Source organism: Takifugu rubripes, chromosome 22, assembly GCF_901000725.2.
Source record: "Takifugu rubripes chromosome 22, fTakRub1.2, whole genome shotgun sequence".
Lineage (NCBI taxonomy): Eukaryota > Metazoa > Chordata > Actinopteri > Tetraodontiformes > Tetraodontidae > Takifugu > Takifugu rubripes.
The window spans coordinates 1,273,747-1,288,001 of record NC_042306.1 but is presented as its reverse complement, the minus strand read 5'-3'; the positions used below and the strand labels follow the sequence as shown (position 1 = coordinate 1,288,001).

General features: G+C 55.4%; 1 pseudogene across 1 annotated transcript in view; it reads left to right on the top strand.

The window, feature by feature from the left end:
* The first annotated feature begins 3,362 nt into the window (after positions 1-3,362).
* LOC115247931 (cadherin-2-like) overlaps positions 3,363-14,255 on the top strand; it is a 43,238-nt pseudogene continuing 32,345 nt past the window's right edge. The window contains exons 1-2 of the transcript XR_003886989.1: positions 3,363-3,654; positions 4,947-5,055. The product of XR_003886989.1 is annotated as a cadherin-2-like (transcript). The remainder of the gene's footprint in view (positions 3,655-4,946; positions 5,056-14,255) is intronic.

Sequence of the window (14,255 nt, the reverse complement as noted above, 5' to 3'; positions counted from 1 at the left end):
GCTCACGGAGGAGTCCGCTGGTTAGAAACGTGTGTGTGTGTGTGTGTGTGTGTATGTGTGTGTGCGACCTAATGCCCAGCTCTATTTTGCTCAATTCAAACGGCACAAAAGCTGGAATGAGCGGAGTTGACACCGGAGGGGAATAATCAGGGAATCCCGGCGCTCCTCGGAGGCTCTTTATTGAATGCTTGACAATGCGGCTTGATTGGAATTGATAATGGCTCTGGGCTCTCGTTGCTTCTTCCCACTTGCTAATTTGTTCCAAAGCAAACTTTGATGTGCACGGGATTGTCTCTGACAAGGTAATAAGCCGCCGACTGAAAGGCCTCCGAGTGCGTGTTTACACTGGGGGGGGGGAGGGAGGGGAAGGGGGGGTGGGGGGGGGGGCTCTTCCTTACTGATTGAATACCGGAGCGTGGCGATATTCCCAGATCGTGCCGCCACGTCTCTGTCAATTTACATAAGCGGGCGATAAATCCCGAGCACTGGTGTCAGTGTTGCGGCGGGATCGGGGTGTGTGACAGTCACGTGTGTGTGTGTGTGTGTGTGTGTGGGGGGGGGGGGGGCTGCTGACCTCGTCCATTTCTCTTGCAGCCACATCGAGGCCAGCGTGCCGCAGTGTCGCATTCAGCTGTGAAGGGCAGGTGGGGGCCGCGCACCTTCTCAGGCCACCTGCGTTTAGGGGGGTCAACCAGCAGGGTCAGAGCGGCGCCGGGGACATGCATCACCCCCCCCCCCCCGCGGTGTTGTGGGTCCGCGGGCTGCACAGGAGAACACGGTAAACTGAGAGGTGACCTTGATGGGAAGTGACTCTTTCCATTACGTATTTAAAACAACGGCAAAATCCGCCGCACGCGGGGGTCTCGCAGGGTCCCGGATCGGTCCGGTGAATCACGCAACGCGACGGCGTTTGACTGGATCCGCCGAGTCCAAATTGGATCCCAGCTGACGCCACCTCTGTCGCTGCCAGGGACAAGTGCTGATGGAAGATAAGCGCCGGCGTTCATCAGGGAGATGGGGCATTCTGATCCCACTCTCCCTCAGATTAGATCACACACATTTGCCAATTAGGAAAAAATGGGACGTTAGTTATCAGCAGGTCGTTCGGGTTGACCTCTCGCCCGGTTCCGCCACAGCAAATCACGAGGAGGCCGCGCGAACCCAAAAAACCCCCCACAAATTTGATGTGTGCCAGGAAAAAAAAGGCTGCAGGAAACCATGACAACAGCCGGGCTTCCTTCATCTCTACGGTCAGACACCACTCAGGGGAGGAAACGAGCGCCTGAGGAACGCCGTCTGGACCTGTTGGGAGCTGCCGAACCATACGCTGGCCCCGCCCACATCCGGGATAGGCCCCACCCCCAGGGTCTTTGAATGCTAATTCTGCTTTAATTTAAAGTCTATCACCAGTCAGTGAGGTTGACACTCCACTGCAAGAGTCAACACCGAGGTGTCGTCCGATACCGGCGAGCGTTTCAGAGTCACCGGCGCCACCTCCGGCACCACCTCCGGCGCCATCGCCGGCGCCATCGCGGCTCTACTGGTGCTGCAGCGAGACACCATTCCAAACATGGAAAATGTCCTAAAACTCGTGGTCGGGGACACTTGGAGAGTATTTGGCAACTGTTGGTGGTCACATTGTGCTTGGTGGTCGGAACAAGCCATAGTTGTCCCGCCCCCGCCCCCCCAAACGGCGGCCAGGTGGGTGGGAAGCAAAAGTCAGGCTCTGTTTATTATACAGAGAACAACTGAACAACTGTTCTCATTTCCTTAAAGTGGAATATCTGTGTGTGGCGGATCTAATGTATTCCACACAGCCACCTCCTGACAGTTAATTAGGTGTCGGCGGCGCCAGCGAGGTAATTTAACCTTCATCAGACTGTATCACATGAGGAGATAATGTAAGGGAATTATTCATGGCATATTTTAGTCAAACATGAAAAAGATTTTACTTAGGGTCTCTCTGCCAAAGCGACGGCGAATGAATGGGATGCAGCCTCCCAAACATCTCGGTGACAGTCATTGGAACAGTCGTCCTATTTGTCAGCAACAGAAACGACAGCGCGTGTGAAGGGAAGAGGGGGGGCAAGGGGGGGGGGGGGGGGGGGGGGGTGAAGGAGGGGAAACAACACCGCCGCTCATAATCCAGGAGGCCAGGCGTGGAGTAAACACCAATTACCTCGGGCCCCCGTGATCAGCGGCTCCCAATGATCGATGCAGCCGCGACGCCACAGATTGAATCCTAAAACCCCGACATTTCCTGCTGCCGTCCGGGGAAAGAAAATGGAGATAAAACCAAAAAAAAAAATAGCAGTTCAATGACAGCGGCTCCTCTTCATCACAAGCCCGACTATCTGATGAGCCGGGCTTTGTGTTTCTATCTCGCTCTCGTTTGAATACAATGTGCACGAGTAAATAAAATCAGATGAATGGAGGCTTTAAACTGACCCCGGAACGCTCGGAGAGAGTCACTGTCCTCACCTGAGGTGCGGTTTTCCGCCCTTTTCGTGGCGTTCCGCAGGAACAAAGCTGTCTAAACTCACACCTGAAAGGCTGTTGATGTCCATCTGGATGCCCTTGCTACTGCTAGGCTGACAGCAGCCCCCAATCATGCTTCCATCCTCCATTAACCCACACTGATTCCAGGTCAGGTCTGCAGAAAAGGGCCGGAGCTCCATCCAAGCAGTCACCACACACACACACACACACACGCACACACACGCACACACACACACACTGCAGGGCCAATTTAGAGTGCCTTTGGTTTGTGGGAGGAAAACATCTTCAACCCCAAACACAAGACAGGAAAAGGACGTTGGGAATGGAACCAGAAACCCTGGCGTACCTGCAAAGATGCTCACGCAGCTCATTTGACTGAGCGCTGTGATAAATTATGGGCTGTTATACACGAGACCGTCCGGAAGGATTTAGTTGACAGCTGTAATATTGTTATAATGCTCTCGCACACAATAGATGGTAATTTACGGCCTAAATTAATAAATAAATTGACGAACCCAGACGTTTCCCCTCTGTGGAAGCTCATTCCGCATTCAGAGCACTTTAATCTGCGCTCCTTATTTTGACAATAGCCTAAGTGGTGTTTGAGGAGGAATATTTCTGATTTACAAATGACAACAAGGCAGCGTCGTTCTTCCACCGTCCGTGGAGCAGAGCCCCCCTCCCGGAGCCGAGCCCCTCTACCGCAGGGCCCCACTCCCGGAGCAAGGCCCCTCTCCCGGAGCAGGGCCCCTCTCCCGGAGCCGGGCCCCTCTCCCGTCCCCGCGCTCCCCGGAGGTGTAGTTCTCTCCGCGGCCAGCAGGGGGAGACAGAGCGGGGTGGGCTGGTTTTTGTGTCTGGGTGCGGGAGTCATTGGCTGGGCTGGATGGGAGGGAGCAGCAGCTTCAGTACCAGGCGCTGCTCTCCGTCACTGCTGACTGGATACACCGACCGCCAGGCTGCTCTCCGCCGACGCCGCTCCCGTCTTTGTCGCACAGGGACTTTTTCTTGAGCCACACGGATATTCTGCGCTTCGTCTTCGAACGACAAGAGACTGTTCTCCGGGATCCCGAAGCCGGGGATTAAAGCGGCGCGCCGATGTTCTCCCTCCACGCGGGCAGCGGGCTCTTCCTGCTGGCGGTCCTGGTCGGACTGCAGGTAAGCGGACTTCCACCGGACACTTCGGCGGCTGGTGCTCCTGCGGTCGCCGAGTTGGACGCCCGAACCGAGGGTTCCGAGCGGGCACTTTGACCGTGGCGTTGTGGGTCCAAAGCGGGCTGGGACTGTACCGGGTCCGCCGCCCGCCCGCCTCCCTAGCTAAGCTGGCTTCATTATGCTAGCTACGCACAATTAAATCAAGCGTTAATGGGTTCGCGTCGCGCACGCACGGAGCCGGGCCGGAGCGGCTCCGTGCGGGCTCCTCTTGTCGGGAAGTTGGGCCGGTTCTTGCCGACATGAAGCCAGTTTGCGCTCGCTCGTGCTGACTTTTAAGTTCCCCACTAACGCAGCTGCGTCCATCTTCTTTTTGGACCGGCGGCGGTCAGCGCATCCCGGACGTGTTCGGGAGCGGAGCCACGGGACGGTTCTGGTTGTCTCTTAAACCCCACCACACCGACCGGGGGCCCCGGCGACCCATGCGCAGAGGTCGGGTGGTTGTTGGACAGCTCGGCGTCTCTCTTATCACTAATTGGGGGACATGTCCCCCCCCCCCTCGGTGTCCTTGCTGTAACAGACTAGAATTCCGGCCTCGCTCCTCCTCCCGGTCTGCCAGCGTTTTCCATTTAAATTCCAGTGATTGGGAAAGGCACGGATCCTTTTCCTTTATTTTCAGAGTGCCAGGCAGGCACCGGGGCCAGGCCCCTCACCCCCCCCCCCCCCCCCCCCCAGCGGGAGGATGATGTAGTTAATTTGGACGGAGCTGGTAACCAGAGTGTTTGCTCCAGTCGTGCACGGCCTGTGCACAACTTTAGGCTTTCACCTTGTTTATCCCACAGAAACCACAGCCCCCCCTCACTCACCCCCCCCCCTTCCCTCTCCAAAATGAGGTCAGTCGATCCCAGTCGGTGCTTTTTCTTCCCTGAGAAGGTTGATATTCCCGTTCCTTCCGAGCCGGTCATGTCAAGTGTAGTGTGTCGATTAAAGGAACTGCCCGGGAAGGGTCGGCCTTAACTCTCCCCTGTGCCCGGGCCCCTCCGGTGGGGAGTGGGGGGGGGGGGGACAAATGGGGCTTGTTCTTGCCTGGCCATGCTTTCTGGCTAATGCTTAACCCTTTTGGCCTCATTATCCTAATTGCAGCCCCTGCTATAAAAACAACAGATGCTTTTGTACGACTGTGGGGATTTCAGAACATGACCAAGAGGTTTTGGGGGGCGGGGGGGGGGCAACAGAGTGCTTTTTTTTTGCAGGTTGATTTATGAGTCACCCCCCCACCCCCCCTCCTACCATTCCAGATTGCAGCAGAGGGCAGGGGCGCCCCACCATGCAAGCCGGGCTTCTCGGAAGACACGTACAAGGTTGTGCTGCCGGATACCGTCGAGGAAGGCCGGCCCCTCTTCCACGGTGAGTGGCGCAGCGTTCCTGCCTGTTGTGCGTGTGTGCGTGCGTCGGCGGCTGTGTCAGACGTGCACGCTCGCCTCTGTGTTTTACATCTGAAGGAGGATCAGAACAACCCCGGCACATTTAAAGCATTAGTTTTCCCGGGGTGGCGTGCCGCGCCGCTCAACTTTCCAGAGCTTTCATCCGTGCCGCTGACATGCTAACGCTGCGTGATGTATGGCGGCCAGACGTTGGGGGGGGGGGGGGGTTCTGATGAACACGAGACGAGGGCCTTGTTGATTCACTGGGGGCATTTTGAATGGCGGCGAATGAAAATCAATGGCACGCAGAGTTAAATACTTATGCAACTTTAATCAGGCAAACAGCCCGGCTATTAAACATCCGATGCCTGGCGGTGGGGCATCGATTCCTTACAGTACCAGTCAGGTCTCATCCTCTTTTCCTGCTTTGATAGCACTTCCTGACAGGTTTGAGCCATACGCCGCCTGCATTTCCTTCTGTTTCTGACCGAGTTCGCCGCCCAAGGGCTCCAATTAGGGCGGCGTGCTAATAGTGCCGCGCTGCTCGCCACACTCGATAGTGAGGAGGGTTGAGGATCCCTCATAGTGCCTGTTTCAAGCAATTGTGACTAATCTTGCAACTAAGAAGGTGACAAATACGTTTGTGAGCAGTTGGTGTTGCTTCTCCTGAATTTTAACGAGGGCGAAACGAGGAAGCGGCGGCCGTGCGGCGGTGCACGGGCCCGCGGAGAGCCGTAAAGGCTGGAATATATCACCGGCGTGCCATCAGAGACAGCGTCATCTGGACCAGAATGCCTCCGCGCTTATGCTGGGTTTCACAGCGTGCGCTCAAAACTTGCACGCCGCTGTCGGTGTGAGTCACGGCGGCGGGGGCGGGGGCCCCTCAATGTCTAGGAAACGAGGGAGGGAGGAAGGAGAGCGCTTCCATGGGGGGGTGCAGCTTTCACTGGGCCGCACCTCCTGCACGAGTTTCTGTTTGATCCCACAGGTGATGGATTTCCCTCTTGTGGCTCGTGGATGAGCCGTGACCGGGGGTAATCGGGTTCCCTTTTGTTTGCCCCCCTCTCTCTGCCTCCCCCTCCCCCAGTGAGCTGTTGCTCTGTGAAGATTTCCTTGACAGAGGGGGCATTCCTGTGTCATTGTGACGATGGTAATGGAACTGCATCCTCTAATGAACAGCTCTCCCGGCGCGTTTTGGAAGACAAAGCCCCCACGTTGGGAAGTTTTTCAATCTTTCCGTCCCCATGCTGCTCTCGGAGATGGTTTCCTGACCAGGAGGTGACACATTGGGAGCTGCATGTGGTTCACTAATGCTGGAAAACTCCCTGCATTTCATTAACTCTGATAATTGGGAATCTCTGGCTGCTGGGAGATTTCTGCGGCTCATGCTAACATGCTAACAACAACCAGGAGTGATCCTAATCTACGTGCTCGGGTCCAGAATACACACCCCCGGATTCTAAACGTGCGACTTCAGCTGTCGCCTGAACTGCTCCTCCAGCTGTAAAAACTGAGGAGGATTTCCAAGAATTCCAGCCCTTTTTTTTAGGCCGTCACCTTCAAGTCGATACTGTCATTGACCCCCCGCAGAAGCTGGAAATGGAGGAACTTCCTGTGTAAACGACGGTCTCTGTATGCACATAATTAAAGACATCCTGTGGGCTCAGCGACGGCTGTTCACAGCTAGTTATCAGAGATGAAAGATTTAATCTCACACTTTGAGATTAAGGCCAAATTTGCACTATTAGCCGGCCAAACGGGCCCGTTTTAATATTTCAGCCTGTGGAGATACCAGGAAGCACAACTATTGCTTTGGAAAATATGTGATGTGAGAAGCCGTTAAAGGCCGAGCAGACACAAACCTGAACCCGGCGAGGCTCCGGCTCATCAAATGTCTGCTCTCACGACCTTGCTAGCTAACACGGGTCCATCTGACCCGGTCTGATATGCAGGGACTGATTGGTTATTACCATCCCGACAGACGGACAGATGGACAGGAAGCGGCTGAAGTCCGGAAATGTTTGCAGTCGTTCCTCGGCTCCCTTTTACTCTGGTAATAAAGAGCCTCGTTTTGCTAAATTGCGTTTAATTTCAGGTGGGCTGGAGCTGCGGGTGGCGTGCTCCCGGGCATCTAATAGAATTCCGGTGGCTTTGGAGCGCTGACACGCATTGTGCCGTGTTTTTTTTTTTTGCTGTTCCCAGCATTTAGTGAGTCATTCCCAGCGTTATTCAGCAGAGGCTTCCCGCTCCGAAAAAACTGGGTTAATGAAAAGCCCAAAAGCCTAATTGGGCTTAATACACAGTGCTCTGCTGCTGTTACCCCCCCCCCATCACGCCCCGACCACCTATTCTGCTTCCATTCTCCTCATCTCCACCCCCACAGACTCTTATTTTGGACCATTATTGGAGCTCCAACAGTGGAGGGAAAGCATGGCCGCGGTCCTCTTTAGCCTCGGTCCAAGTCCTTTAAATCCGAGCGTGTCTGGAGCTCAGCGAGCTGTGCTGGGGGGGGAATTTCCAGCTGACCAGTTTAGTACTGTGATTGAAGCAATTAATGTCAGTGGCTGGAACATAAACTGGAAGGCTCCCGTGGCCTATATGCATCTCCCAGTTTCCACTGAATCCATCGTTAGGTGTAATTACGGCTCCTTGCAGGGTTTGTTTCGAGGAACCCGCTTTGCTTCGCCCCTCTGACAAACACAACATTGTTTTGGCCCAGCCCCCCCCCAATGTGAAGCCATTTTCGGGTGGTTGTGCTGCTCTGTTCGGTCGTCGGTGGTTTGGGGGGCAGCTGGGGCCACTCAGACGTGTTTAAGGGGCCCCGGTGTTTGCTGAGACGTGACCCCGCTCACCCTGTCCTGTAAACGGGGGCCGAGCGCTTAGCAACGCACTTGTTTTCCCTCCTGCTCACGGATTTGGGAATACCGGTGGGGGTTTACTGGTAAGGAGGAGCTGAATGAAACCAGTCAAAGGGGTCCCGACCCCGTCACCAGGGGTGCCACAAATGCTCCGCCCCCCCCCCCGGTGTTGTTCTGACCTCTGAGGACGTCTAATGAGTGCGACCCCGGAAGGGTCCCTCTCCAGAACATCTCACCACGACTTTTCCATAAAATGCTCCATAAGTTGGGAACTTTTGGAATGACGCTGAAGCCGGAACGACGGTCGGGCTCCTGCCGTCAGATCTTTTTGGGCGTTTGAGGTGTGCGAGGTCTCAGGCAGCGTCTCCGGCGCCGCTGAATAATTCAGCCGCCAACAACGGCATTCCTCACATTCAAATGTGAAAGTCCTTGAGCTCGGAGAGGGGAAAAATGAAGAGCAACAGGAGGCTGTGAAGCTGCTGCCAATCATTGTTTCAGAGCCCACGCGGGTTTCATGCCCCCCCCCCCCCCCCACAGCAGAGCAGCTTCAGCCTGGTGCGATTTGTGTTTGCTAAGGCAGCAGTTCCAGTCGGAGCAGTTCATTGCCCCATTCCCTCTTTTTTCCTTTTTTTCCCTGGAAGCAGGTCGATGAATCCAGGGTCTGTGTTTGCAGCGATCAATACCTTGTAATGAAGGCTGCGCTCCAGTTCGCAGCTAAAGTCTCACTGTCTGTTTGAATTTGCTTTATTCTTTATTGCTATCAGCCCACATACTCCCCCCCCCATGACCCAGATTATTGTGCTGGTCGGTCAAGTGTTATTGTTAAGTAGGAATCTGGCTGGGAACACCCAAAAGGTCTTTTTAAATAGTGGGATTTGATTAAAGCATGGGAGTGCTCTCCTTTTTTTGGCTTCCAGATCTTGACGACAGCAGAGGTTAGTCTGGAAACGGTCCCGAGCGGTCGGGACGGGCGCTCCAACGGCGTGTCTGAGGCAGCGACATCATCCTAACAGCCTCTCGTCAGCCCTGCTGATAGGGCTCTTATCAGCCGGGGGCCCTGCCCTCTGCTGTTGGCACCCGGCTGTGTGATTGTGACGCTGGACATTAGCTGAGGTGTCTCTCCTTCATGTCCGTGGGAGTTTGTGACGTTTGTCCTTGGAATATAATTAGCTTGTTCCCCCTCTTGTAGAAGGGTACAGATGGTTCCTGCTAGGATTGATTGTTCCGGCCAGCAGGAGGCGGCGGGTTCGGACCGCCACGCCAAATGGAACCCTGTCAACTTGGTGATTCGTCTGTTGTCCCATCTCCATTTTACGGGGACGGGACGCAGGTCGGAGCGGCGGCGGGGTTTTATAGGTGATTTGGTGCGCCATCACACCTGCGCCCCTCCGTCTGAAGCGGTTGTTAAACCGATTTGAGCTCTTCCGATCACGGCTGTCGCCGAGAAAACGGTCGTTCCTCTCCAAAATCCCGTCCCTGACGGGGAGCGCCGGGGAGCTGGGGTCGTTCTGGGGAAATGGGTTGTGGGAACACCGGCTCTAACGCGTTTTATTTGACACGGAGAACACCCAGGACGTGCTGCCCCTGCTGCTTAATGAGGCTGAGTATAAATAGCCGTATTGACCCGACTTCCTGCGTTTATGCCGTCTCATATCTGGGTTACTGCCGTTCTTCACCGGAGCTCCGCTGGAAGCAGGACACGCCAGCTCGCACCTGGAAGACCGTGCATCAGCACCTGAGCGCCCCGGAGTCCTGCGGAGTCCTGCGGAGTCCTGCGTTCGCTCCACAGCGACTGACTTGTGGAGAGGGAAAGCCCTTTTTTGTCCTAATCTCCGCCCATCTCCCTGCTCGCGTCCCTGCTGCGCTAGCTTTTCTCATTCTATTTAGCTCGGTGGAAGTAAAGCAAAAAATCTTGCTGGATTTGGCATGAGCGTGCACGTGAAGGGGCGCCCCTCCCCGCGCCACTTCTCTCGCTTCTTGCTTTGTTCGGCCTCGGCGTTGTGAGAGAGCTTCCTCCGCCTGCACGTCTTCGCGCGCAGGGTCAAGCTAGCGCTCGCTTGAAGATAGAGGTGTTGCTGGTGTTGGAGGAGTTGTAGAGAATAGAAACAGATTTCTCACATCGCGCTGGGCCGAAGAGGCCGCCTCAATTAGCCCGATATTATTCCCTCTGACAGCAGAGGAGAAATCTGATGGGGGGGGGGCACATTCGCTGGCCACGGTGCTGCGACGCCGCTCGCGGGTTGTGTTCCAGAGGGGGCTTCAATTTCAACACAGCAGCACCTCGCTGGACGCCGGCGTGTGAAGAGCTGCTGAATGCATCGTCTGACGCCCCCCCCCGCCCCCCCCGCCGCTTTGATCCGTCCCTTTATCTGCAGCCCCACCCCCGCCGCCATCGTGCTTTACGAGGGAAGAGCTTCTCTGGCTCCTCGCAATAATTGATCTGACCTAAATGAGCAATGCGGGGACTGTTGCAGCCTGTTCCTCCGGCAGCCGCCGCATTAACTGCAGCTCATTTTATTATTGCAGCCATTAGTAAAATATGTAATTGTTATTTGTGCAACAATGGGGGGGAATGTGAGAAACGCCGCGTCCGCGTGATTACGTAATCTGGTTTATCGCTCCACTCCAAGACTGAGTCAACGGTCTCTTAAGAACTGAACATCCCATAAATGCTGGCTCATCAGAGGAGCATATGTGAGCCGCCATCTGCGTCTCCAGCGACCCCGGTCACGAGGCGTTGCCTTGGGATTGACCTGCAGCCCCCGTCGCCTCGCCTGCGTCGTCGATATTTGCTGAGGCATTAAAGAGCGTGCGGCGTGTTGCCACTTTATATCCTGTAGCGGTGCCTGCTCAGCAGGACGAGGTGGGGGGGGGGGATCAGCCGGGGGGGGGGGGGGGGGGGGGGCTGCTGTGACGAGACAAATGTCCGTTAATGTATTAGCTGCTCTTAAATAACGTTTATCAAACGGGCCGCGCGGAGCACGGAGAGGCTAATGAAGGCAGAAGTAGCCGCTCGTCCTGGAACCACGAGCACGATGGGATGGAAATGAGATCGCCGCCACTCGGCCGCACTAAATCACCAAGACGCCGTCGGGATGCGCGCGTGCGTTCCGAAGGTAAACACGCCAACGCTGAAAGTGGTTTACTTTTAATCTAGTAGCTCTGATTTCATGCTAAATTTAAAGCGAGTCCATCCAAGTGTGACACAAATGGGTTATTAACACAAAAACGTGCGTTGGCGCTAGAAACCGACAGTGAATCACACGGGCTTTTCTATATATCACATGTCCTCCGGAATTAGGATCAGTTTTATTATGTACAGAAGAATCCACCTCGGCGCTGCAGCATGCCAGAGGTTCCCATTTACCGGCATCCCTCGACCTCCCGTCCAAACCCACGGCGAGAAGCCAATCTGCCCGGGCTCACCGAGGTTCTGTCAGCCTTGACTCACAAGAAGTGTTCAAACACTGTGACCTTTGTAGAAGATAAGCTTCCTTCGGCTGACTTAAAGAATTTGGAATAACGACCTCAACCATTAATTTATGGCATCGCTAACCATACGAGGGCTCCGAGCCGAGGTTATTGACCTTTCACGCCTGTCAGTGGTGATGGAGGCAGTCGGATCCTCCTGGACCGGGCTTGTTAACATGCCGGGCTGTGAATCAAAGCCAGGGAGGAAGCTTGTCTTCTGCTTTGATCTCACGCTGTATATTACCACGATTACAGGCACGTTTCAGCCAGCCGGGGTCTTGTTGCGTCGACCTCTCAGGGCCCCGAAATGGGTCTGGACCCAGCGTGGGAAATGGCTGATGGATTAACACTCTTCCAAAATGGCGTGCTTGACTTGGCCAGGAAGGCTGGAAAGGTTGAGAAAGGAAAAACAACCCCCCCCCTCCCCGGTAATGAGTGAGGCTGGTACCGTTATCAGGTCTGTACCTGGGTGTGTATTCCAGAACCATCCCAGAGCGGACCGGCCTTTCTCTCCCAGAGGGGCGGCTTGGCCCTGTTTGCAAATTGCGCAACAAATGGAGTCGTCAGTGCAGGAGTGTTTAAAAATGATCACGTTGACAATGAGTTTCAGCCTCGGCTAATTTCAGTTTACCGGAGCAGTTTGTGTCGTTCCGTCTCGGTCTTTTGACGAAACCTTTTGTTTGAAATGCAAAGAAATGTCCGACCACGGCCAGAGAAGATAAAGCTCATGGAAATCCAGCCCAGTGCCAGTGGAGCCTCGTGGGAGGCGAGGGAGCCGCGCATTTATCAGCTCTACATGCTACCATGCTACCATGCTACCATGCTACCATGCTACCATGCTAACTTGTGTTTAGAATAATCCCTGATGTGGGTTCAGCTGAAACCATTTTAATGGCTGATGTGTTGTTGGTAGCTTTGACGCTGAAGACGCGCCCGTCCTCTGGTGGCTGATCAAGGTTCACATATTTGGGATTGGGTGTCTTAAAGGGGGGGTGACGCACTGTGGGTCGCAGCTCTCCCTTCCGTGGTGGCTCCCGTATCTCCGGCGTGGACACGAAACAACCCCCGCTCACTTGAAATGGTGCCTCCGGCGGCCATTTTGTGTGGGCACAAACAACCAGCCCCACTTTTAATATGTGGCGGCGTCCGTATGGGCGTCTGGCGTCGCGTCCCAGCTGCCGTCTTCCGCCGCAGCCTTCATTTAGAGGGTCGCGTCTCCAGCGTCTGTTTACTGGCAGCAGTGAATCCGGAGGACGAGGTAAAAGGAGCGGTGCTTTTAAACGCCCCCCCGCTTGAGAGCGCACGCTCGTGTGTTTGGGGGGGATTTATTCGCACGCTCAGGCAGAGCGCTTATAAAAATGTACCGCGGGTGATAAATGCATGCAGGGAAAAACCAGGCGCCGGTGGGCAACAGGGGGGCGATGAGTGGGTGGGCTATTTTAGGCCCGGAATCAGTCAAGCTCCTACCTCGAGCGGGGGTCCAGGGACGAGTGGTGCCAGCTGAGGGGGGCGGAGCCAAACATGGTGGTCACGCTGAAGTTCACGCACGGTTCAGGAGCAGACAAGATGGCCAGCGGAGCCCAGAGTAGCCAGGTGGAGACGTCCTGGTGGAGACGTCCTGGTGGAGACGTCCGGGTGGAGACGTCCGGGTGGAGACGTCCGGGTGGAGACGTCCTGGTGGAGACGTCCTGGTGGAGACGTCCTGGTGGAGACGTCCGGTGGAGACGTCCGGGTGGAGACGTCCGGGTGGAGACGTCCTGGTGGAGACGTCCAGGTGGAGACGTCCGGTGAGACGTCCGGGTGGAGACGGTCCGGGTGGAGACGTCCTGGTGGAGACGTCCCACCAGGGTGGAGACGTCCGGGTGGAGACGCTCCGGGTGGAGAGGTGGAACGTCCGGGTGGAGAGACGTCCTGGTGGAGACGTCACGTGGTGGAGAGTCCAGGTGGAGACGTCCTGGTGGAGACGTCTGGTGAGACGTCCTGGTGGAGACGTCCGGTGGAGACGTCCGGGAGACGTCCTGGTGGAGACGTCCTGGTGGAGACGTCCGGGTGGAGACGTCCTGGTGGAGACGTCCAGGTGGAGACGTCCTGGTGGAGACGTCCTGGTGGAGACGTCCTGGTGGAGACGTCCGGGTGGAGACGTCCGGGTGGAGACGTCCTGGTGGAGACGTCCTGGTGGAGACGTCCTGGTGGAGACGTCCTGGGAAGCTCTGGGTGGGGCTGGAGTTGGCAGCAGAACACCAGGAACTGGCAGGACTTCTGTTTACAGTACACGGGAATTCTGGGACCATTCCCATATTTTAAATGCTCCATCTGCCCATTTTCCCTTTTTTTTCCTTTATCACTGAATTATGTTTTGCTGTTATTTTTTCCACAGAGACAGAACTCGTTATAAAAAAAAGAACTTGGTTATTCAGCCCGCTGTTACAGAATGAGGACAAATGCTGTCATTCAGATCCATGATGCGAACTTCAATAACTTTTCCCCAAGAAATCCTTTTTTTTAAATCCCCGTCGTGCTTCCATAGCCTGGCAACAGCAGCAGCCTTTTAGCAGCACATAAAACAAGTATAAATGTTCTAGAAAAGTCTAATAAGGGCAGCTCATTAAGCCAGGCTGATAATTGTGACCTGTGGTCCAGATGAGAAGGCTGGATCCAGATGTGGTCCCCCTCCACGCCGACCGCGCTCCTTTAATGACGCCTAATTTGTCAGGAGGAAATGCCCCCCCCCCCACATTTGCATGCTCGGCTCTGTTTTCCTGCTCGGCCGGGTCATTTAATCAGACGAGCGTCCTTGTCTCGGTGCACGAGCGCAGGCAGATCATCAAACAGTGCACGTCAGACGGGCGCGGCG